Source organism: Saccopteryx bilineata, chromosome 3, assembly GCF_036850765.1.
Source record: "Saccopteryx bilineata isolate mSacBil1 chromosome 3, mSacBil1_pri_phased_curated, whole genome shotgun sequence".
Lineage (NCBI taxonomy): Eukaryota > Metazoa > Chordata > Mammalia > Chiroptera > Emballonuridae > Saccopteryx > Saccopteryx bilineata.
Window position 1 is genome coordinate 33,480,253 of NC_089492.1, and position 25,028 is coordinate 33,505,280.

The 25,028-nt window shown below is 44.6% G+C and overlaps 1 protein-coding gene across 3 annotated transcripts in view; it reads left to right on the forward strand.

The window, feature by feature from the left end:
* Positions 1 to 349: 349 nt before the first annotated feature.
* The window catches only part of NCALD (neurocalcin delta), a 456,249-nt gene continuing 431,570 nt past the window's right edge, over positions 350 to 25,028 (forward strand). The window contains exon 1 of one of the 3 annotated variants that reach the window (XM_066265925.1): positions 350 to 380. The gene's annotated coding sequence lies outside the window, so the exon portion shown is untranslated. The other 2 variants (XM_066265926.1, XM_066265927.1) reach the window with 2 other exon arrangements.

Below are 25,028 nucleotides of genomic sequence, written 5' to 3' on the forward strand. Positions count from 1 at the left end.
AATCTGACCTCCCACGACCCGAACGGGCAAATACATGGCACCCCTTGGAAAGTGCCAGCGCTGCCTGGCCAGAAACCTGGGTAGTGGGCCTGGACTTGGCGCGGGCAGGGGGGGGGGCATCCACCGCACCTGCAAACCCCGCGATTCAACTTGACCCCCCTGCCCCCCAGCAGAGGCTGACTGTGGGGCCGCAGTCGGGGGTTGGGGCGGGTGGGCGGCCGCGAGGAGGGAGGCGGTGAGCGAGGCTGGGGAGGGGGGCGCGGCAGGCAGCGGAGCTGTCCAGGGGGGGCGGGCGGAGGGCAGGCACTGCCGCCGCCGCCGCCGCCGCTGCCGCCGCCGCCTCGCCCGCGGCGACAGAGACGCCGGGAGCAGCCGAGGCGGTGAGTCGCAGCGCCTGCCCTCCGCTTCTCTGGAGCCAGAGAGGAATCGGAGTTGCAGCCGGGGTGGGTGTGCGGAGGGCGTTGGCGCCGGGAGCGGCTGCAGTGGGGACGCGTGCACTTGGGGCGCAGCGAGCGCATGGGTGGGCACGATGAGCGCGCAGTCCTGGGGACCTGTCCCCACAGTCCTTCCCTGATCCAGTTCGCCTTGTCAATGCCTCTGAGGGAAAAGAAAACAAAACCAAAGCCCCTGAGGGTGGGCAGCAGAACAGGAGAGACAGCAACTTTGCCGAGGGACGCGCAGAGGCGCGAGGGGCGGCCGGATGGGGGCGCGCTGGGTCGGAAGGGGGCGTTCGTGCGCCTGGTGGCCCGGGGACCTCTGGAGCATCCCTCCAGGGCGGGGGTTGGGGTCGAGGTCGAGGTCGAGGGCGCTCGCTGGTTCCCGGCCCTGCAGAGTCGGCCCTGAGAGGCCACGGAAAGCATGTGCGCGGGGCGGAGGCCTGGGAAGGGGGCATTGGGAGAGGCCGAAAGGCGCTAGTTGAACACAGAGGAGGAAGAGGTCTATATTTTGGACTCAGGACCTGAAAGATTTGTGTCTCTTGGCCTCGGGGACTCGGGAAGGGGTGTGCTGGGGAGATGTGTTTGAGTATTTTTCAGTGCATACCGATTTATTTTTAGCTTCAGAGAAGCAGGATGTGCAAAGTGGGTTGTATCAGCCCGGGAGGGGCAGGAGGTCTCCCTGTCCGCAGGAAATACACAAGTTTCTTGCTGCAGATGCTCGCTTTAACTTTCATGCCCTGAGAAAGAAAGCCACTCGGCTGTCTAAATATCTACACCCCACGGGCCACTTTCTTCCTGCGGGTCTGTGTGAGGCTGGCCAAGTGTGTTAAACGCTGGCCTCGAATGGTGATACACGTTCTGTTCGAGGAAAAACTAGTGTCAAAAACACAAGTCGGGTTGCCAAGATCTCCCTCGCAGAGAAGGAAACCACACAAGCTTGCTCAAAGTTTTCCCAGCTCTATCTGATTTGAAAATACCAGACTTAAATAGCTATCTTACCGAGAACAGGTTTCTTTGCTGTGCTTCCTCAGATTTAATGGGTAATGCTTGTGAGGGTTTTCTTTTTTGTGTGAAGTTGGAAACGGGGAGGCAGTCAGACTTCCGCATGCACCCCACCGGGATCCACCCGGCATGCCCACCAGGGGGCGATGCTCTGCCCATCTGGGGAGTCGCTCTGTTGCAACCAGAGCCATTCTAGCACCTGAGGCAGAGGCCATGGAGCCATCCTCATCCTCAACGCCCGGGCCAACTTTGCTCCAATGGAGCCTTGGCTGCGGGAGGAGAAGAGAGAGACAGAGAGGAAGGAGAGGGGGAGGGGGTGGAGAAGCAGATGGGCACTTCTCCTGTGTGCCCTGGCCGGGAATTGAACCCAGGACTCCTGCATGCCAGGCCAACGCTCTACCACTGAGCCAACCTGCCAGGGCTAGGCTTTTCACTTCAAATGAAAGATGCCTGTGTTTTAAGGTTAAATGCAGGAGGAAAGAATTGCAAAGGAGAAGGGGTGGTGGTATGAAGGTGGGAGTATGGGTGGATAGGGGACACCATTGAAGGCTAAGTGCAGACTTGGAGAGGGGCTTTCTCCAGAGGGAGAGGCTCAAGAAGCTAAACCCCAAATGTTCAGGTACCCACTACAGACCACTGGAAGTTGCCCTGGAGTCTGCCTCATTTCAACCACTCAGTGACCAGTCGTGGATACTGCTCTTAGGAACGGGCTGTGCAGCCAGACTGCTGGATCTGAGCTAAGAGTGGAGCTTGAATGGCTTCCCGGCCTTGGGCTCCTTACTGTACCTCTCTGTTTCCTGACCTATGGCATGAGGTTGATAACAGAACCAAACCTATCTCAGGCTTGTTGTCAAGCTAAAATGAGTTAGTGCACAGAAAGTACTTCAGTGCTTTGTCATTAGCAAGTGCTGCACAAATGTGAGCTCTTAGTATTTCTGTTGTTGGTGTCACCAGTGGATGTTCATGACCTCCTAACTTCTTGCCTAAATTGCTCCAATTCCTTCACATCGGGCTCCTGGCTCCAAATCAGGACACTCTTGCTCCAGTCTATTCTCTAAACTGCAACTAGAACACTCGTAAAAATCTAAGCCTGTCATTCTGATTAAATTAACTTCCTTCAGAGGTTTTCTGTGGCTTTCAGGACAGAGTTTGGACTCCAGGGAATTTTATGACCCTACCCTGTTTGGTCACAAGCCTCATCTCCCATGCCTCCCCACTGTAGCCTCAGGCCAAGCCACTGAGCCTCAGCGCCTGCTGTCCTCCTGCCTGTCCTTGCTTGGTCGCTGCTATGTATTCTTCCTTATGCAGCAGCAGTGGCACTGTTGTAGAGCAGAGCTCTTGGCAGCCCCTCCCCACGCTGACTGAGCTGCCCCTGCCTTATGCTGGCACGTTATCCTCCACACACCTCTCACACCCCTCTCCATCATCATCTGCATGGGAATCTGGATCCACTGCAGTGAAAGGAATACCATCAGATGTATAAAATGCTAGTTTATGCATAAAATAGTATCATTTTCAGATGTTGTATTTCCGTATGTCGAGGTTACAAGGACCCTACCTGCAAGTGCCTTGAGGATGGATTGTGAGTGTTGGCAAGTGTTTGTTGAATGAATAAATGAACTTTAGTCAGGCAAAGTACAGTGCTTTTCCCTAAAGTCAGGAGCAAACACGGAGAATGGCAGAGTGGAGGATCATACCCATCTTTGCATATACTACTCCACAATAAAAAACTTCGGGCAATATTAAGAAATCAAAAGTTGGTCAAAAGAAATGTGACATACTATCTTAGATCATTTCAGAGGGTTTTTTTGTTTGTTTGATTTTAAGTGTAAGGAGTCAAACTGACAATGGGGAAATGTAGTGATCTGAACTCTTCCCTTAGTTCCCTCATAAAAAGGTTGGACATGTCCGATTTGGTTGTGGAGGATGGAGCTCCGGCTCCATGAGGTGAGTTGGCTCAGTGGATTTGGTTTTGGAGGCAGAGCTGAAGGTCACCATACACATGGGCTTTGTGCTCTTCCTTGGGTTGTGGCTTCCCCAGAGTGTGGATTTCAGCTCGCCCTGGGATTGCCCTGGGTATAATGAGAACAGGAACTCTCCCATCATCAAAGTTCCTCTGTTACTTTTTTGGGCAATCCAGTGTGTTCAGTGGGTACACCTCTGGCTGAGGCAGCATTTCCAAGTGCCCCGTTATTTGGCTCCCAGGAACCCTGCAGAGGGAGATAGGATGGTGCCTGGTGCTCTGGGAAAGCCTCTGAGTCTGGTTCAAGGCTCCAGAGCAGGGGTTGTATAGCCCAGAGAGCAAAAATGCCTTTTCCATTTTTAAAGGGCCGTAAACAAATCAAAACACGAATATGAGATAGAGACCATGCCTAAAATCTTACCTAGCTCTTTATAGGAAGACTTTGCCAACTGCTGTTCCGGAGCTGAGACAACTGGTTTCATTTTGCGTGCCGCCTCTGATTCAGTGCAGTGCTGTCTGGAGAGCTGCGTGGACGTGGCTGGGCCCGGGCTCAGCAGGGATGAATGAATGCTGTGGTCAATCAGTGATGTCTGTCAGGGTGTGGGATTAGGAGGTGGTGGCAGATAAGCTTTGTCCTCACTGTCCCTCTGTCTCTATCACCATGACAGAGCGCATCAGAGAGGCAGGATTTCAGGACAGAGCACATGCATTGCAACTGATCCCTAGAGAGGCCAGGAAATTTCTACCACCACAATAAACTATCACCATAATATAATTAACATTAGTAACTTGCATTTATTGAGTGTACAATCGGTATGTACATGAGAATCTCATCTAATCTTTGTAATATTTTTATTCAGGAGATAATTTATTTTAATTAGGACTCAGTTCTGTTGTAATTGTCAAACTATTTTAAGTGGTAAAAGAAACATTATTTTGGCTCTGATAACTCCCTCGTCCAGAGGAAGACACTTGATGGCTCAAGCGTCCTCACCAGAACTTGATTGCTCGCTCTCTATTTCTTGGTTTGCTTTCTGGAGTGGTCACCATTTATAGGACTCATTATATTACAGGATGGCTGTAAGAGCTCCAGACTTTATGTAATCTGGGTTTTAAATCCAGCCAGAAAGTGGGAGCCTCTCTAGCCAGTATTGCTCACCATGATTGGCTGTGGCTCACTGGCTTGGTTTGGGTCCTCGGCCTCTTACTGTGGCTGGGGTTCCACAGGTGGCTAGGTCTCAGGCTTGGTCTCAGGTTTCTTCCTTGAGCTGTCACCAGGAGATGGGCTAATGGATTTTGGATCGCAAAACAGCAGGCCTCCACCATAATACAACTAGCATCCCTATTTCATAGATGAGGGAAATGGGCTTAGGAGTACTCATTAGCTTGCCCAAGGACACCAGCAAACAGTGGAGCTATGATTTAATAGAATTATTTGTGAACAGAGTAATTTTTAAAGTGAGTTAAGCATGGAGCTCTATTCTATTTCAGAAAATACAGCAGACTTACTTCAAGGAATGTTAAGTACTGACTGGCTAGAACATATGAGGAAAAAAGAAGACATAGATTTATTTGGCTGGAGTTTTACTTGCTTATTCAGTATTTGTGAGCAGTTTCTTTGTGCTTACCATCATCTTAAACTCTAGGGATATAGGATGAATAGGATCTAGTCCCCTATCTTTAAGGCATTTATATTCCAAAGTGAGGGCATAATTGGGGAACAGGTTGACTGGCACGAGGGCAAGGTGAGGGGAAGTGCAGGAACAGAGCATCCTCGTGGGGACAATGACCTTCTAGTTTGTTTACCGACGTATCCCCAGTGCAGTGCTTTGTGCGAGAGTCAAGCAGTAAGTATTTCTTGAATACATTATTTGTTTTTATTATGGCTAAACATACATAACATAAAAATTTTTAATCATACCATTTAATTGTGACATTAAGTACAGTAAGTACATTCACATGGTTGTGCAAATGTCCCCATCCATCTCCAGAATGTTTTCATCTTTCAAAACCGAAACTCCATATCCATTATACAAAAAGTATCCATCTCCTCTGCCATCCTGGCAACCGCTGTTCATTCTACTTTCTGTTTCTATGAACTTGCCTTCTTTAGTTACATTACATAAATAAAATCATAACAAGATGCGTCCTTTTGGGACTGGCTTCTTTCACTCAGCATACTGTCTTCGTGGTTTGCTCATATTGCAGCAGGTACCGGAATTTCCTGCCTTTATAAAGATGAAAAAACATTCCGTTGTATGTACATCCCCCATTTAAAAAATGTATTCGTTTGTAGATGGGCACGTGAGTTATTGCCACCTTTTGGCTATTGTGAGTAATACTGTTACGGACATGGATGGACAAGTATCTGTCTGAGTCTCTGCCTTCAGTTCTTTTGGGAATATACCCAGAAGTAGAATTGTTGTAGCATACGCTAATTTTATGTTTAAGTTTTTGAGGAACTGCCATTCTGCTTTCTACAGCAGCTGCACCGTTTTACATGCCCATCAGTATAAGACAAGGATTCCAATTTTCCCACATCTTTCCCAACACTTGCTATTCTCAGTTTTTAAAATAATAGCCATCCTAGTGGATGTGAAATGTTTAATACATTTTATTGGGATTGAACAGTGAGGGATAGTGGTAGAGTTCGAATTTCATTCAGCAAGGTGTAACTAGAATATTTGTTGAGTGTGGCAATGGCATGGCCAGAAAGACCCTGGCATTAGAGAGAAAAGGGAGAGAAGGAAGTCACAAGAGGAGTTAGGGGGTTATTTTAATTATCCAGATGAAAGAGAACCTAACAGTTTTCTTCACACCTATACAACTGAGGATATATACATATATATTTTTTTATCACCACACTAAATGGTACTGGACTTGGGACGTGAAGTACATATGGCACTGAGCTATCTCATGGCCAAGGATGCTTCAGACCAAGTTGACAGCTGCTGCTAATAGTAACAATGATGGCAAATGCTATTATGCCCTTTATCTGAACAAGGCAGTGTTCTAAATACTAAGTACTAATTCAATCAATTTTGATAAACCTTTTGCAGGGTTCCCTAAGGAGGCAGATGACACACTCAAAGGGTTTAAGTGAAAAAAACTCAATGATGACAGCATTCACAAAGATGTGGGCAAGGTTAAGGGAAATCACTAAGAGTGGCTAGGAACACACTCAAGCCTCCACTACCTCAACCCTGAAACCGCGACGTTGGACAGCAGTTTCTGGAATTACTCTTTAGTGGGAGAATACAGCTACTGCCACACTGTGTGCTGGCTGGGAGGCCCCAGGTGAATGAGTCTCCAACCACTCTTTTGTCCCACCCCTGATTTTCTGTTGCTGCCTCCCAATTGGCCAAACCAACCAGAAGTCAGAGGGCAAGAAAGCTTGTAGGTGTAGGGACTACCCAGAAAGAAAGCAGCCCCTCAGGTCCCAGAGCCCAGTGGAGGAGGACGGGGGTGGGCCTGAAGGGGCCAGCAGAGAGAATCCGGCACGAAGGGGCATTGTGATTATGTTTATTTTACACATAGGGGAGCTGAAGCATCAAGAGCTTATATGACCTACCCAAGGTCAGTAGCTAGTAAGCTGTGGAGCTGGGAGTTGAACCCAGGAACATTTTATTTTTCTGCATATTTAGTTGGATCTGAAATGTTATGTTTCTCCCAAAACTACGTTTTGATTCTTTGGGAATAATCTGATTAGTATAAACTTAGTTTGGTTGTCAAAATGTATAAGTGACTCTCAGAATTTTCTTTTTTTTCTAAATACCAGGTATTTCAGAGGTATGTTTTCATACCTGTTTGAATACGTTTAGATAAAAACTATTTTCTATATAATTGATGGGGGTGACAGTATGTCCTTGATAAACATGTGAAAAAGAGAGAGGTTTGTTTTGTTTTACTTTCAGTTGAATGTTCCAAAGGAGTTGCCAGTGTACCGTGGCTGCTTAAACACTAATGAGACCTCGGGCTGTGGTGGAAGAAAAACGTTTAGAACAAGAGAGACAGTAGTTCCAATGGTGGGACTCCACCGGTTCGCACCAGTTCAGTAGAACTGGTACCTAATTGTTTGTCAAGTTTGGCAAACTGGTTGTTAAAATGGCACTTGTAATCAGGGTTCTCTCTAAGGTGGGCGCCTGGGCAGCTGCCCAATGTGGAAATCACAAATTGACATTCTGACTCTTTTTTAACCTTCATCTGCACAACAGCAAATTCTGAGCGCCTGTAGTAATGTTCATTCCGTCTATAGGTAAAAAAAAATTGCAAGTGATGATGCCAATGAAGAAGCAATATGAAAATATCTTCAATAACAGTTTTATTGCTTTTTGTCAGGTATTATTTAATATTTTTTCATTAATATTTTAAAACTCTTTGTTTTAACTTAATCTAGTTTTGTGTACTTCTTTTATTCTTATTTAAGTATTAAATGCATGAAAAAATAAACTAACTTTTGGTATACGTGTCTTTTTTTTTATACTTAAAACAGTCATTCAGGCAGAGAACCAGTTGTTAAATTATTTGAATCCCACCACTGGGTAGTTCCCTCTCCTGTCCTGGGTGGAGGGCATGCAGAGGCTGTGTCCAGGGCCGGGGAGGGTGGTCCAGGGCCGGGGAGGGTGCCCGCCTCCCTTGCGGCATGGCTGAGGGGCTCTCTAGCTAGAAAGAGCTCAGTGGGAGCTCGGTTATTATGGTGTCCAAATGCATGGAGTACAGCACTGGGTAAAAGCCCTCCTCTGGGGCCAGAACGAGGCCCACTGTGCAAACAGATTGTGCTGCTTCCACGGGCCTCATATTTTCCGTTCTAAGAGGCTGTGAAATTGAGGCCTTGGGTGAGAGATGTGGCTGAGTGCTTGTATTTGTTTCCTGTGACCACTGGAACAGATGACAACAAATTGGTGGCTTAAAAGAACAGAAATTAATTTTCTCACTGATCTGGAGGCTGAATGTCTGCAGTCAAGGTATCGGCAGGGCAAAGCTTCCTGCACAGGCTCTGGGGAGAGTTCTTCGCTTGCCTCTTCCAGCTCCTGGTGGCTTTGGCATTTCTCAGCTCGAGGCTACATCCCTCCTCTCTGCCTTCGTGGTCACATGGCCCCCTTTGCTCTGTATATCTAGTCATTGGCTATAGGGCCCACCTGGATAGTCCAGGTTGATCTTATTTCACAATCCTAATTATACCTGCAAAGGCCCTTTTTCCAAATAAGGTCATATTCACTTGTTCTGGGGTTTAGGATGTACAGTAGACATATATATATATATATTTTTTTGTATTTTTCTGAAGCTGGAAACGGGGAGAGACAGTCAGACCGACTCCCGCATGCGCCCAACTGGGATCCACCCGGCATGCCCACCAGGGGGCGACGCTCTGCCCACCAGGGGGCGATGCTCTGCCCCTCCGGGGCATTGCTCTGCCGTGACCAGAGCCACTCTAGCGCCTGGGGCAGAGGCCAAGGAGCCATCCCCAGCGCCCGGGCCATCTTTGCTCCAATGGAGCCTCGCTGCAGGAGGGGAAGAGAGAGACAGAGAGGAAGGAGAGGGGGAGGGGTGGAGAAGCAAATGGGCACTTCTCCTGTGTGCCCTGGCTGGGAATCGAACCCGGGACTTCTACACGCCAGGCCGACGCTCTACCACTGAGCCAACCGGCCAGGGCCGACATATCTTTTTTGGAGAGGAGTTACCATTCACCCTACTACAGGGCTCATAATTGTACACTGCTGCCCTGATCCTCTGATTCGGTCACGATGCCCCTAGACTTGATTCCCCACCCAGATTCTAGGTTTCTTGACACAGTAGAAGTTTTGTAAATGCTTTTGATTTGCGCTATTGAAATTTTATTCTAACTTTAAACTACAAAGCAAACAAAACACTTATAATTTACCATCCTTTGTTTCTGAAATGAAGGGGCGAGTGACAAAGGCTGTCAAAAACCAGTGTGATCCCTGCCTAGGCTGGAAGCTTTTTGTGCTTTGCTTTGCCCAGTGGCTTTTGGAGGAAATGGACGTGAGAAAGGGCAGCCGCTGGCCTGGTTTGGGCTCCTCTCCTGGGGCACTCCCAGCTTCTATTAAGACTGGAATTACTCAAATAAAGGCTAGGTGTTGGAAACTTTCGGGAAAGCAAAGCTTAAGTTTCTGGGCTTTCAGAAGGCATTGGCCTAGAAATACAGTTCATAAATGTTACTGGCCCATCAGAAGCCTTTTATATGTGTGCTTTCAATACTGAGTCCCAGTCTGGGGCCTATGTATATGGGGCACATGAGGCAAGGCCAACGCTACCTTTGACAATTACCTGGCTAATTTGATGGCTATAGCCCATCAAATGGGTACATCAAGTAAATCCACCCTACGGTATAAATTATTCTCTTTGGTTGTCTGCATTGATTACATTAATTGGGTGAGAGCCCAAATCCATTCTCTGTACAGGGGAAAGGCAGTTGTAATTAAGGTGTTTTTCTCTCCAGGGGACAGCTAATTTTGGTTTCTCAGCCACTTTGCAACTTGACTTCAAAGAAGAAAGAGGAAGGAAAAAAAAGGTAAAATGTCCCTCGACTTTATTATGTTGTATATTCTGCTGCATCATTGTCACTCTGGTTAATATTAACTCTGATCTGTCGGCTTTGAGTGATATACCTGGAATGCTGTGATGCTTACAGAATCAGTCTCACCAGCTGAAGAAAATGGTTTGCCTACAAGACCAGCTGCATAATTTGTGAGCCCCAGCGCAAAAAGAAAATGTGAAGTTCTTGTTAAAAAAAACGATTACGGTAATTTCTAGATGGTGTCAGCAGAGCATTAGACCGAGTGTGGTGCCCTTCAGAGCATGGGGCCTTGTGTAACCGCACAGGTCACTTGCCCATGAGCTGGCCCTGGCCTTGCATTTGTGCTGAGTATGGCATCTTCTTTCTTACCTTCCTGACCTCCAAGGAGTAACCAGGACAGCTTACTCTGCCGCAGTTGGAGCACACTCTTCTGTAGGGGCAAGGACGCAGCAAGCAGCTGGACATCTCTGGTCGGCTCCCCCATGTCCTCTTTCTTCCTTTATCTACCTGGCTCTGTGCTCTGAGGGACTGGTCTCTACCGGCGGCATCAGTGGCCCTCTTTGTCTTCTGATTTCTGGTATAATTGGACCACAGGTGGGGAGAGTGGGCGGGGAGGAAGGGAGGGTGTTTACTTTCTCCTTCCCTCCTGCTGGGTTGCATGTGGCAGGCTGGCTTCATCTCTGTGCAAAGGTCACAGTTCCTGCCAGACATCCTCTCCTTACAGCTGCCCTCCTTGGGCTCCGGTAGCCACTCCCTCCCCTGGTGCACTCAGGCCTGGGGATGTAATGACTTCCTGCTGCCTTAGTCCTGTATGATGATATTTCATTGCTTCCCTCAACTCTTTGTCACTGGCTTCTCAATAGCCTCTTCAATAAGCCTCCTCAGTAGGACTAAATGTGGTAGAGGACATGTGCTTGGAAGTCAGGCGTTTGGCTTCTCTGGTATAACTTTGGGAGAGTCATCTCATCTGTAAAATGAGGATAATGATAGTTCTCTGCTTCTAGGGCTGTTTTGAGCCCGAAGTGAGATCACGTGGGCATCGCACTTAGCACAGTGACTGGTATACAGCAGGCGCTCAAAGAGCATAGCTGCTTTTACCATCAGTTCTCTGGAGCATCCCAGTTGAGGGGAGACACGGCCTACATTGTCTCTGATCTGAACTCAGGTCTTTGCAGCCTAGGCTACACCAATGATTATCAGTTTTTCACTATTTCGCTGTGGTCGGGATGTTATTTCTATCTTCTCAACTAGACCGTACTGTTCTGGAGATTAAGGATTCTATCTTATAAGTTTTGGGGGTACTAATCTGAGTTTGCAACCTAGTAGCTAGCACTTTTAAGGAGTAAAGAAATATGCCTCGGCTAAATATAAGGTGACCGTATAATTTATTGTTCACATGGGTACACTTGCGTAGTGAAAGAGGAGCGTTTTTTAAATAATTACACCTGAACAAGAGGCACAGATAGGGACTGTCCTAGGTTAACAGGGACGTGTGGTCCCCCTAATTATGTGGGACTTAAGACAAATATATTTGTCCAAATATATTTAAAAATTTGCCAGGCTAACCTCTTTTGTATTAGTTTGCCTTTGGTGTATAAAATAAAAACATGAGATTTGAAGAACATATAAAAATATGTTTAACTTTCTTAATAGGATAGGGGCTTGATTTTGAGGCAATGAGTCAGGGCTTCTTATACAGAGAAAGACCTGCTTTTATACCTTCTCACCCTACTTTACTCTGGGCACCTACTTATAAAACTTTCTTCTCTACCTACCTTCCCCCATCCTCTGTAGTATACTGGTTATTGTCTTTGCAGTAGTGGTCATTTATGTTCAAAAAGTGGCAAAAATAGATTTATATACGTATATTTTTCTGAACATCTTTGTACATATTTCTGGTTGCCTAGGTGACATATTCAAGAGAATGCATCCTAATCTGCTATTACTAAAGCAAAGATAAGATGGAAACTATTTTTAGGCCCTTCTATACCTTTCTTCTTCCTCACCAGACCATTTAATTGGTTTATTTTTCTCGGTTTCTATTGTTGAAAGGTCATGTATAACTTCCTTCCTCTAGTTCTAATTTGGGGACTTGGTTAACTTTTTTAAAATTCACATAGTAATTCAGTTCCTACTTCATTCAGAATGACTACATCTATAGTGATAGTCTGTTTGGTTAGTTAATAATAGTTGTTTTACTTACAGGTTGTCCAAGTGAAACGTAGGCAAAGGTTATTTTGCTATAAGAAAAAAAGAATGCGACTTATTAGCTGTGCAATTTCCAGGAGCTTGTATCTTAAGGTGACAATTGGGCAATAAATCATACCTGCTTCGTGGGGTTGTTGTGAAGGTTGAGAAGGTTAAGTGGGCAAACACGTGTCAGCATGAGGTACAACGTCTTGCGTATAGAAGGCATGTTGCTGTTGTGGCTGTTCTTTAATATCAAAGGTACAAGTGCATCATGTTTCAGACTATAATTCCATACAAGATATGAAAACAACTGTACTTGAATTTACTAAAGAGATAAATTAGGGGATCATTATTTTATTTTATTTTTAAAAGTTTTTAATTTTTTATTCAGTGAGAGGAGGGGAGGCAAATGGACAGACTCCCGCATGCAACCCAGCCGGGATCCACCTGGCAAGCCCACTAGGGGGCTATGCTCTGCCCTTCTAGGGCTTTGCTCTGTTGCTCAGCAACCAAGCTCCTCAGTGCCTGGGGCCAACTTGCTCAAATGAAGCCATGGCTGCAGGAGGGGAAGAGAGAGGGGGGGGGGGAAATGAGAGAGGGAGGGGTAGAGAAGCAGATGGGTGCTTGTCCTGTGTACCTTGACCGGTATTGAACCCAGGACATCCACATGCCTGATCGATGCTCTACCACTGAGCCCACTGGTTGGGGCCGAGGACCATTATTTTCTTAAAAACATTTCTTTAGGCCCTGGCCAGTTGGCTCAGCGGTAAAGTGTCGGCCTAGCGTGCGGAGGACCCGGGTTCGATTCCCGGCCAGGGCACATAGGAGAAGCGCCCATTTGCTTCTCCACCCCTCTGCCGCGCCTTCCTCTCTGTCTCTCTCTTCCCCTCCCGCAGCCAAGGCTCCATTGGAGCAAAGATGGCCCGGGCGCTGGGGATGGCTCTGTGGCCTCTGCCCCAGGCGCTAGAGTGGCTCTGGTCGCAACATGGCGACACCCAGGAGGGTCGCAACATGGCGACGCCCAGGATGGGCAGAGCATCGCCCCTGGTGGGCAGAACGTCGCCCCCTGGTGGGCGTGCCGGGTGGATCCCGGTCGGGCGCATGCGGGAGTCTGTCTGACTGTCTCTCCCTGTTTCCAGCTTCAGAAAAAAAAAAAAACAACAAAAAAACATTTCTTTAAAAATTTTATAAACATTTCAGGGAATGTTTTTCAATAGTGAATACCCTTGGGTGTATGCATAGTAGTATTAAACTTAAAAATCTCTATTGACCCCCACATTTTTAGGAACATAATTAATAGTGTTATCACCCATAATTCAAAGGCAGTCAGGGTTAATATATGGGATATTTTCTTTCACTATTTTTTTTTCTTGTATTTTTTTGAAGCTGGAAATGGGGAGGCAGTCAGACAGACGCCCGCATGCACCCGACCTGGGATCCACCCAGAACGCCCACCAGGGGGCGATGCTCTGCCCATCTGGGGCATCGCTCTGTTGTGACCAGAGCCAGTCCAGTGCCTGAGGCAGAGGCCATGGAGCCATCCCCAGCACCCGGGCCATCTTTGCTCCAATGGAGCCTTGGCTGCGGGAGGGGAAGAGAGAGACAGAGAGGAAGGAGAGGGGGAGGGGTGAAGAAGCAGATGGGCGCTTCTCCTGTGTGCCCTGGCTGGGAATCGAACCCGGGACTTCTGCACACCAGGCCGACACGCTACCACTGAGCCAACCGGCCAGGGCCTCTTTCACTATTTTTATGAGAGGATTTTTGTAAAGTTTTATGTAAAGATATGTGTGGCACATATCTCTGTAGTGTTATGTAAGGGTAAGGGATTTTGTGCATTTATCCGACCATTGTATGCACTTGAAGGAGAAATATGTAACCTAATTTAGTATTAAGGTAGGGCCCAGAAAACTGCAGGTAAGAATCTGAGATGATAAACTTAGATTATATGGCAAGTTTGAGAGAGGAGATGGACTTTTCTCTGCTGTTATTTAAAATTGTTTAATATCGGGCTGTCATCCTTCCAGCATTCCTTCAGTTCTCACTCTTTTGCATTGTTGCCATATTTTGATAAATAGATTAATCATTTATTATTTGAATTTATCAGTTGATAAATAAGGCAGATTGCTGCATCATTGTCCTGGAGCTTGTCTCGCTGCCCTTAAAGATGGAGGAAGGCGGAGGAAGCAGACGGTTAGACGTTGGCGCGCCTGCACGTACATATAAGTTTCTTTAGACATGTGATCTCAAATTTCTACTAGGACATTTAAAGTAAGAGCTCTTTGATGGATTTTGCTCTGTGACTTGTTGGAAGGGAAGATTGAGAAATGGGAAGTTTGTGATGCTGAGTTCTCACCAACTAAGTCTTTGGAAGAAATGATGGCCGTTTCCATGTGACACTGAGGAAAGCAGTGAGAATCATAAGTCATTTCTGGCCTCTGAAGTTTGCTGGGAAAGCAACAGGAAGACCGTGCCGTGTGTTTTTCTAATCCAGTTATTTAAAGAATATGTTCCCCAGATCTTGGGCGTTGTTTCCTCCATATATTCACCCCACCATTATCATGAAATAAAAACTGTACAATATAGAAAATTATAAAAAGTCACTTATAATTCAAATATTTAGAGGCAACCAGAGTCAATATTTGAAACATTTCATTATTTTTATAGAGATTTTTTTCTTACCTTCACAATCATGTTTATATATAATTTTTTTTAATTTTTAAATTTTTTTACAGAGACAGAGAGAGAGAGTCAGAGAGAGGGATAGATAGGGACAGACAAACAGGAACGCAGAGAGATGAGAAGCATCAATTATCAGTTTTTTGTTACGACACCTTAGTTGTTCATTGATTGCTTTCTCATATGTGCCTTGACCGTGGGCTTGCAGCAGACCGAGTAACCCCTTGCTCGAGCCAGCGACCTTGGGTCCAAGCTGGTGAGCTTTTTGCTCAAGCCAGATGAGCCCGCGCTCAAGCTGGCGACCTCGGTGTCTCAAACCTGGTTCCTTCTGCACCCCAGTCGGACGCTCTATCTACTGCGCTACCGCCTGGTCACGCTGTTTATATATAATTTTAAAATTATTTTTTCATATAGCCATGTGCCCCAAACAGTGATATTTTGATACAAGAATAAATATATTATATATTTAATCTTGTCTCCAGTCACTAGCATAGAGCTCCTAAAACCCTTGACATTTCTGAGTGATAGGGATAAGAAGAACATCTTTTGTTACTCGTAATAAACCCCTTTTAACTGTATCTGTATTTACGCTAATGAGGTGACATTTGGTGAAGTTTGGTTGCCGGAGGAACCAGCTGTGTGATTTGAGGGTTGGAACTTTTAGGTACCCTCCCTGCCTCTTCCCTGCCCCAGACCTCCAAAGAGGGAGAGGAGCTGGAGATTGGAATCAATCACCAGCCGCCAGTGAGTCAATCAGTCACGTCTACATAGTGAAACCTCCATAAAAATTTTAAACAATGGTGTTTGGAGAGCTTCCAGGTGGCTGACTATATCAAGGTGCTGGGAGGTTGATGAATATGCTCAGAAAGACCATAGATGCTCCACGCCCTTTCCCTCATACCTTGCCCTATGCATCTCTTCCACTTGGCTGATCCTGAGTTTTATCCTTTTAGACTAGAGTAGTACCCCTTATCCACTATTTTGCTTTCCACTGTTTTCAGTTACCCATGGTCAACAGTGGTCCTAAAATATTAAATAGAAAATTCCAAAAATAAACAATTCATATATTAATACTTTAAATTGTGCCCCATTCTGAGTAGCATGATGAAATCTCCCGATTCTCACTCAGTCCCGCTGAGGACGTGGAGTCATCCATTTGTCCAGTGTCTGCATGCCGTATATGCGCCTTGCCCATCACTTAGTAACCATTTCAATTATTAGACTGTCGTGGAATCCCAGTGCTCCTGTTCAAGCAATCTTTATTTTACTTAACTATGGCCCCAAGCCCAAGAGTCGTGATGCTGGCAATTTGGATATACCAAAGAGAGGCCATGGAGTACTTCCTTTAAGTGAAAGGTGAAAGTTCCCCACTTAGTAAGGAATGGAAAAAAAATTGTATGTTGAGGTTGCTAAGATCTATGGTAAGCACGAATCTTATTATATATCTGTGAAATTGTGAAGGAGGGGGAAAATAATTTTGTGTTAGCTTTGCTGTCACACCTCAAACTGCAAACGCCTCTCATCGTGTAGGCAGTGGGCAATCTCACATCGCACAGGAAGGGTGAGTACAGTAAGATGTTTTGAGGGAGAGACCACGTTCGTAAAACTTTTATTATAGTATGTTATTATGATTATTCTGTTTTATTATTAGTTATTGTTAATTTCTTACTTTGCCTTGTTTTTAAACTTTATGGTAGGTATGTATGTATAGAAAAAATATAGTATATTTTTGGTACTATCAGCCATGGATAATGAGTGGAAGGCCACTGTAAACTGGTAATCTAGCAAGTAAACTGTTTTCCTGGGTTCTGTGAGCTGTTTTAATAAATTACTGAACCTGAAACTGGTGTTTGAAGTGGGAGGCAGCCTTGTGGGACTGAGCACTTAAACTGGGGTCTGCATTAGTCAAAATTGAGTTATAAGACATACCCACTTGGTGTCCAGAGAATTGTAGAATTGGACAGTGTGGAAAAAAAGCTTTACATTAGTGTCAAAAGTGAAATACTGAAAGTAAAAGAAAAAGAAGTTTTCACTTTTATAAGAATTTTACTGTGTATTATATATTCTTTGTAGACAATGCTTAGTTGAGCATATGATAGCCCATTGATTGGAGTTTCTTCCTTTTACTTAGCTCTTCCATTATTGGTCATTTTGTCAAAATTTTAAATAATTTTTGGCTATTATAATTTTTGTACAATAACTTTTACTCTAGATAAGATTATATCCTAGATATATTTCACGTTGTGCAGTTGTGTTGTTTTCATCTTCTCTTCCTTTGTCTTGGATATCATCACTTTATGAGACTTTTACTAATTTGGTGTATGTGCTGCCGAAGCGAGCACCACTTTTACTAATTTAGTAACCGAAAATACTTCATTTTCATTTATATTTCTTTGTTTGCTAGTGAGGCTGAACATTTCTTTTTCATAGTGTATACTAGTTGCTTTTCTTCTTTTCCTAACTTTCTGTTATATATTCTTTGCCCTTAGCCATTTTTCTCATCAGTTGAAATAAAAATTTTTCATTTTGTTTTTCTGAATTACACTTCAGGCTAAATGTACAGAAAGGAAAACCTTTTCTGGTCTGCCTCTACTGCCGTGCCTGCCAGGTAGCCAGTATGAAAGGCCCAGATGAGTCCTCATCCGCCTTCTTGTTTGTGCATACAAATATACATCTTTTTAAAGATACAAAGGAGGTTCATTTTAAATGTCAAGCTTGCTTTGTTTTTCACTTAAAATATAAATCATGGAGTCCTGGCTGATTGGCTCAGAGGCTGAGTGTCAGCCCGGTGTGTGGAAGTCCCTGGTTTGATTCCTGGTCAGGGCACACAGGAGAAGTAGCCATCTGCTTCTCCTCCCCTCCCCTTTCTCTCTCTCTCTTCTCCTCCTGCAGCCATGGTTTGATTAACTTGAGCGTGTTGACCCTGGGTGCTGAGGATGGCTCCGTGGAGCCTCTGCCTCAGGTGCTAAATATAGCTCAATTGTGCACAGAGCCCCAGATGGGCAGAACATCAGCCCCAGACGAGGATTGCTAGGTGGATCCCGGTCGGGGAGCATGTAGGAGTCTGTCTTGCTATCTCCCCTTCTCTCACTTACATTAATTTATATATATTTATAAATTTATATATATAATATAAATTACATATATAGAGAGAAAAAGAGAAAGAGAGAGAGAGAGAGAGAGAGAGAGAGAGATCATGGGCATAAGGTCTTTAATAACAAAATATCTTTGGTCACATTTGTTACAGTTATTTCCCCAGTTATAGCTTGCCCATTGACATAAGTTTAGATTGTTAAGTGGGCAAATGTTCCACTATAATTTCTTCCACTGACAGGAAAGTCTGCTCTCTTCTTTCACAGGATTTGATAAATACTCAGCTCTGTTTTCTACTGGCTTTGAAAAAAATTCTGAACTTAAAAAACCATATTATTATTTAATCCAACTATATTTTGGTGTGGAGTAAAGAGGAAATGAGTATCTGAACTGATTTTTTTTTCTTCTCTAACTAATCAATTGTCTCATCACCCTTTATTGAATAGTACTTAAAAAAATATATATTCCATAGGCACCTGACCAGGTGGTGGCGCAGTGGATAGAGTGTCGGATTGGGATGTGGAGGGCCCCGGTTCAAGACCCCAAGGTCACCAGCTTGAGCTTGGGCTCATCTGGTTTGAGCAAAGCCCACCAGCTTGGACCCAAAGTCGCTGGCTTGAGCAGGGGGTTACTCAGTCTGCTGTAGCCCCACGGTCAAGGCATATATGGGAGAGCAATCAATGAACAACTGAGGTGTTACAATGAAAAACTAATGATTGATGCTTCTCATCTCTTTCCGTTCCTGTCTGTCTGTCCTCTCTCTGACTCTCTCTCTGTCTCTGTAAAAATAAAAAAAGATAAATAATTTAAAAATTATAAAAAAAAATATATTCCATAGGCAAGTAACTTATGTGATTTATGCATTTCTCCCCAACTATAAACAAGAGGTGTTACGATAAGAAAGGTTTTTTTTCTAAGAAAGAAAGATTGCATATTTACCTGCAATTAAGTTACAGCAAGAAATCTCCTACTGATTCCCTTTTATAGTGATAAATTTATCTTGAAATGTCAGATTTGGCTGGCTAGTTTGCTCACCATGTTGGGAATCTCAAAAAGGTCATAATGATAAGTAAGCTTTTGGATGATGATGAGAGCTTTATCAGGACCATTATTATTATTATTTTTTAACAAACATTTATTATGTCTGCTCTGTCTGAGGCACCATGCCAGATGCCATGGGCAAGATAAGGTGAATAAAACATTCTTTTCTTTCCTTGATTGCCTTATGCTTATTCCCTTAACTTGGTTTTAGTGGCTTTTATTAAGTTGAGCCCTTCAGTAAAGGCTATCAACATTTTGTGTTGTACTCACGCCACTGTTTTGAAGCTCGAGGAGAGGGGGTAATGTTTTCCAGTGAGCAAGTCCTAGGAGTCGAGTGCATTGGATGCTGTATCCTATTCAAAGCACTCCTGTGAGGTGCTGAAAATACCTGAGGACTTGACTGATGTATATTTTATAAGCCAACATGAGCTTGGAGATCTATAGTATCAATGTCTCCTGTTTCTAAATACACTTTTTGGCTTCGGCTTCTTTTCCTTGGGGCATTTAAGTTACTCATTTGGTCAACCAGGATCTAAAAATAAACTTAGAAACTTTGAGGGTTGTTTTTTCTTGGCTGATTAGTGTGTGTTTTGTTTTGCTGTGTAACTATTTACTTTTGCATTATGTATAGCTCTTAGCAACCAGCAGTGGAAATGAAAGCTAAGAGCACAGGCAATCTCCAGCTGAGCTGGGGGAACCGGCCAGCTGAAGCCTCAGAGAATTCTTCCCTCCCCCATCCTGTACTCCGCGACCCTGGGGTCCGCCCTGCTGGCCTCAAGTCCCTGATTTTTGTCTTCTGCTGGTGGCCACGTCAGGACTAGAAGGAAGGACAGGAAGGACCCTTCCTACTCCTACCCTTTCCCCTCTTGGTTCCCTTAATTGGACAGCATGGGTGGGGTGAGGGGAAGGAGGGCAGGCTTTGGCCACCACTGATGTTTTGGCACTAGTAACAGTCCTGTCGGGTCAGAAGCACCAAGATGCTATGTCTTATTTGGAACTCTGAATTCATTTCCATAAAGGAAAGTCACAAGTTGTATCTGGATTGTGCCGGACCCACAGGACAAACTTCGTGATTTCTCAAGAACTGGGTTTAGAATGGCTCTTTTAGGGTGACACAGTCAGTGCTTAGAACACTGTTCAGGGAGACTACGTTCTAGATTCTTAATATTCCAGGTTAGGAAGAACTTAAAATGTGATTAGCATGTACGTCAAGGGACTGACTAGAGTGAAAAAGTGGCTGAATCCACTTATGGTTATCTGGTCTTGTTTGAAACACTGGAGTGCATGCGTCCGATTGTCCAGCTCTGTTCCCCCAGCCCCTGCTGCAGATGTCAGAATACATCAGTTCCCTGGTGTTTAGAGTAGCAGCTGTACTAAAAAACCTCACGTCCTGATTCTACCAAAAAAAAAAAAAAAAAAAATGGAGAGAGAAAGACCTTCGGAATATAGATTTAATTCTTTAATTATGGCCTTTTAGTAAAAATGCAAAAGCAGATTCACTAGGGTCTTTGTGAAAGGCCCTTATTTCTTTCCTTCAGAAACCAAACTTCTGTTCCTTTCTCAGGACTCCTGTATGCTTCTTCTCACTACATTTTGCAGAACACATATGAAGTATAGATCTGTGAATATTTTTTAATGTGGAAATAGAATATTTTTAAATAAAAAAGATCTTTGAAAGGTGATTTAGATCATCTTTAGCCAAAACAGGTTTGTTTGTTTTTTCTTTTAAAGGCTGGAAAGCATAGATTAGTAGTTCAGAATAAATTATATTTATTAGAAAATGGACAAAGTCTGTACAGTTGTGTAATTTTCACAGAAGGGACAAATAGTTAAAGGATAAAACCCCCAACCTCTAGGTGAATTTTTTTTCCCAACCTCAGAAGGGATAGACCTATTCAGAACGGGAAGTACTGTAATTACAGGACAGTGGTTTAAGTAATGAGAGAAGCCTTCTGGATTTGGCTTAGCCGTTTCCTTCATGCTGAAAGCCAGGACAGTCTACAGACACTCTCCCGCTCTACAGCAGCGGTATCTTCTGCAGGGCACATGCCCTGCACACACACTGCACCTGCTGTATGAGAACAAGAAACTGCAGAAATACAAGAGCTGTAGAAGCCACTGAAGAGCAGCTAAGCTACAAGTGGTTGGAGACAAAGAGAGAAGCCTTGGAATTTGGCATATCAGCCCCACTATATGGAATTAACTAGTCTTGATGGGTCAGTGAGAGACCCAAGAAAAACAGGGCCAAGACCCAAGAAATACAGAATGAGGACGGGAACAGCATGTCTCTTTCCTGTGCCACCAGATCAGCACTTCTGTGTACCACTCATGGCTTGAGTTTTCCCATTAAAAAGGGTTTTACATTGTACTGATATCTACACATTGAGAATTTCATATATACCTTGTATATATGTATATATCCACACATTGAGAATTTCATATATATATATATGTTAGCAATTTAATAAATTGTTACTTTTTTAGTTTGGGCTGTCTCAGTGGTCAAGTACTAGGACATCACTCAAACTAATCCTAGTACATGAGCTCGTTGTAACAATGATCTATTATCATTGAACTGTTCTGAGTATATTATCTCATGGGCTCTTCTCCTCTGTCCTGGGAGGGAGACTTATTATCCCCATTCTACAGAGGAGAAGTGGTTTAGAGAATGTCATCTATGGTGTGTGGGTAGTCAGCAGGAGTCAGGACTCGCCTGCAGGTAGGCCCGGGAACCATGCCCTTTATCCACTGTACTGCTTTGTTCCTTGAGAGGATTTAGCAAAATCAGTTTTTCCCCCTTTAAAGGCTGGAAATAAAGTACAGCTAGGTCTAGTGGTGGCCAAAACAAAGATTTCGAAAATTGGGAATGGAATCACTATCTTTCTCAGAGGTCATGTGGTTTCTGCTCCATTGGCCTCTCTCTTTTTCTCTCCGATCTTATTCTATTGCTTCACTTTACACATGGCCAACCCATATGGCTGTTGTCTGAGACCTCAGTATTTCCTGGTTCAAACTCCCATTAATCCAGCCCATCGAGCCAGGCACGCAGCCTTTAAGTTGGCTGTTCAACCCAGGTCTGTTGGTGTCTCTTTGTGCACAGACCTCTCCAACACCATTTTCCCAAGCGGGGGGTTGTGAATAAGGCAGAGCATGCTGGAACGGTAAGTTCTTCACAGCAGCAATTTAACATCTTTTGTCCAAGTTCATTTTATACTTTAATACTTTTAAACTTAAAAACTAACACTTTTTCTATCATTATGAAATCTCAGAAGAATCTGTAAGACTCTTGAGGTTGCAAATGATAGAAACCTAATTCAAATGGGCTTAGAAAAAAATCTAACCAGTTAGTTCCTGTAACTATAAAGGCTTGATTGGATCCAGGTCTCAAACAGTATCATTAAAATCTGTCCCTTGCCATCTCTTGGCTCTGCATTCTTCCGGTTGGTTTCATCCTCAGGCAGGCCCTCCCTTCATGATATCAAACACCACTGGAAGCTCCAGGCTTCTTTGCTAGGTGAGCTACCTTAATGGAGAACTTCTCTTTCCCTGGAGCTCCATCAAAATTTCCATGTTGGAATCTCATTGCCCTGGTTTGGTTACACACCAATCTCTCGACCAAATGTGCTGACCATCCAGGCTAATTGATCAGGTTGGGGTCACTGCCACTCCCCTCATTTAAAACACATGTACTGGGTATGGAGGAGTATGGTCTCCATTGACAACTGGGATGCTAGTATCCAAAGAAATGGGAACAGATGCTGTCCTGGCAAAAATAGCCCATGTGTACCATGGAACATTTTCAGAACATATGGGCATATTATAAATAAATGGACATCTATAATCAAGGTTTTAGAGCTCAGGGCAAGCAGTCTGGATCCCTGACTTTATCTTATATATATATGACAAATTCAAAGATCTAAATCTGACAGGGATCCCCAAACTTTTTACACAGAGGGCCAGTTCACTGTCCCTCAGACTGTTGGAGGGCTGCCACATACAGTGCTCCTCTCACTGACCACCAATGAAAGAGGTGCCCCTTCCGGAAGTGCAGTGGGGGGGCCGGATAAATGGCCTCAGGGGGCTGCATGCGGCCTGCAGGCCATAGTTTGGGGATGCCTGATCTAAGAAATATAAAGTGTTTGGAAAGATCTAGATTTCCTATGTTTTTAGGTCATTAATCCTGAAAGATAATGCTATTAAACCAAACAAAGTTGTTATTAAAAATTGCATCTTTTTAAGAAAGCCAATTACAGGATGGTTTTGTCTTCAATTTTTTTTTTTTTTTTGTATTTTTCTGAAGCTGGAAACAGGGAGAGACAGTCAGACAGACTCCCTCATGCGCCCGACCAGGATCCACCCGGCACGCCCACCAGGGGCGATGCTCTGCCCACCAGGGGGCGATGCTCTGCCCCTCCGGGGCATCGCTCTGTCGCGACCAGAGCCACTCTAGTGCCTGGGGCAGAGGCCAAGGAGCCATCCCCAGCGCCCGGGCCATCTTTGCTCCAATGGAGCCTTGGCTGCAGGAGGGGAAGAGAGAGACAGAGAGGAAGGAGGGGAGGGGTGGAGAAGCAAATGGGCGCTTCTCCTATGTGCCCTGGCCGGGAATCGAACCTGGGTCCCCCGCACGCCAGGCCGACGCTCTACGGCTGAGCCAACCGGCCAGGGCCTTGTCTTCAATTTTTGATCAAGTATGAGGATAAGACTCGAAGGGCTCTCATTAGGTACTCTCTATTTAAAGTCTAAAATGTTTTGACATTGAAATGACTTTGGTAAATTATATAAAGGTTTTGTGTAATCTTTTAACAGTGCCTAGGATTTAATACCCAGTTTATCTAGGTAATGATTAAATTATCCTATTTATATATCAATGATCTTAATACACTAGAAAGTAATTGTTTGATTTTTAACTATCTCATAAATCAGCAATTTCAAGGCCAGGGGAGGTTAAACAAGCTTTCAGGTACAGGCTGAATCGATGCAACCTCAAATCGTGTGTGTATGTGTGTGTGTGTGTGTGTGTGTGTGTGTATGTATGTGTGTGTGTGTGTATGTGTGTGTGTATGTATGTATGTGTGTGTGTGTATGTGTGTGCGCGCGCGCACACGCCTTTGTGCTAATGGATGCCACATTTCTTTGCTGACTGCCCCTATTGCAATGGTACCAGATATCTTTTGGAACAACTTATTTTCCTATCAGAGTTTTGCAGACACTTTGCCTCAATTTCTTTCACTTATTTACAATTTTGTATCTATGGGATTAAAAAAGCCCCCCCTCATAGGCCAAAATATGTTTCTGCTCTCTTGTTTTTCACTTAATGTGAAGCTGTTATTTGGTTTCATGATGGTTTGAGGTTCTCAATCGCAAGCAGCAGTGAACAAACACTCTGGCTAGTTCAACTACAAAGGGAGGTTTTAAAAGGATATTAAGGAGTTTACAGAATTCCTGGGAGGATCAGAGTCAGACTTGGGGGCCATGCAGCCGAGAACACTACACAAATTACAGCACTGGCGGCTCTGGCGGGACAGGTCCCTCTGCTCACACCAGTGAGGGGGTCCTTTCTGGCGGGATCCCCTCTCTGTTGCCTCCACAAACCGAGGGTCTCTGCTGTGCTCCTCCCACCCCCACCACAGTGAGTTCTACACGGTCCCTCTTTCTTTACCTTATTCTCCTCTAATATTTTTTTTCCGTGGATGCTGCTGATTGGTAGAGCCCAAGTCACATGCCTACACTCGAGCTGTAAGGTAGGCTGGGGAGGCGAATTCCTGACCTCCATCATGGGAAGGAGTGACGCATGGGTAGGGAATTTCTGAAACAAAAGAGGAATATTAAAAAGAAATACCGTTTGACCACAAGATAGGACAAATGACTACACATGTCCAAGAAAGAGATCTTGTCTTACCTTTGGGTACCTTGTTATTTTAAAACAGTGGCTACCTTAGCAATAGGGCTGTTCCTTACTGAGAGTAATCTGAATGACCCCAAGAAGGACCCCAGGCCTGACGCCATGTGGGAGATTTATTTCTTTTCACTAACAGATATACAGTTACTTCTCACCACCCACCTCTTAATTGCTCTTGGTTGCTTCATC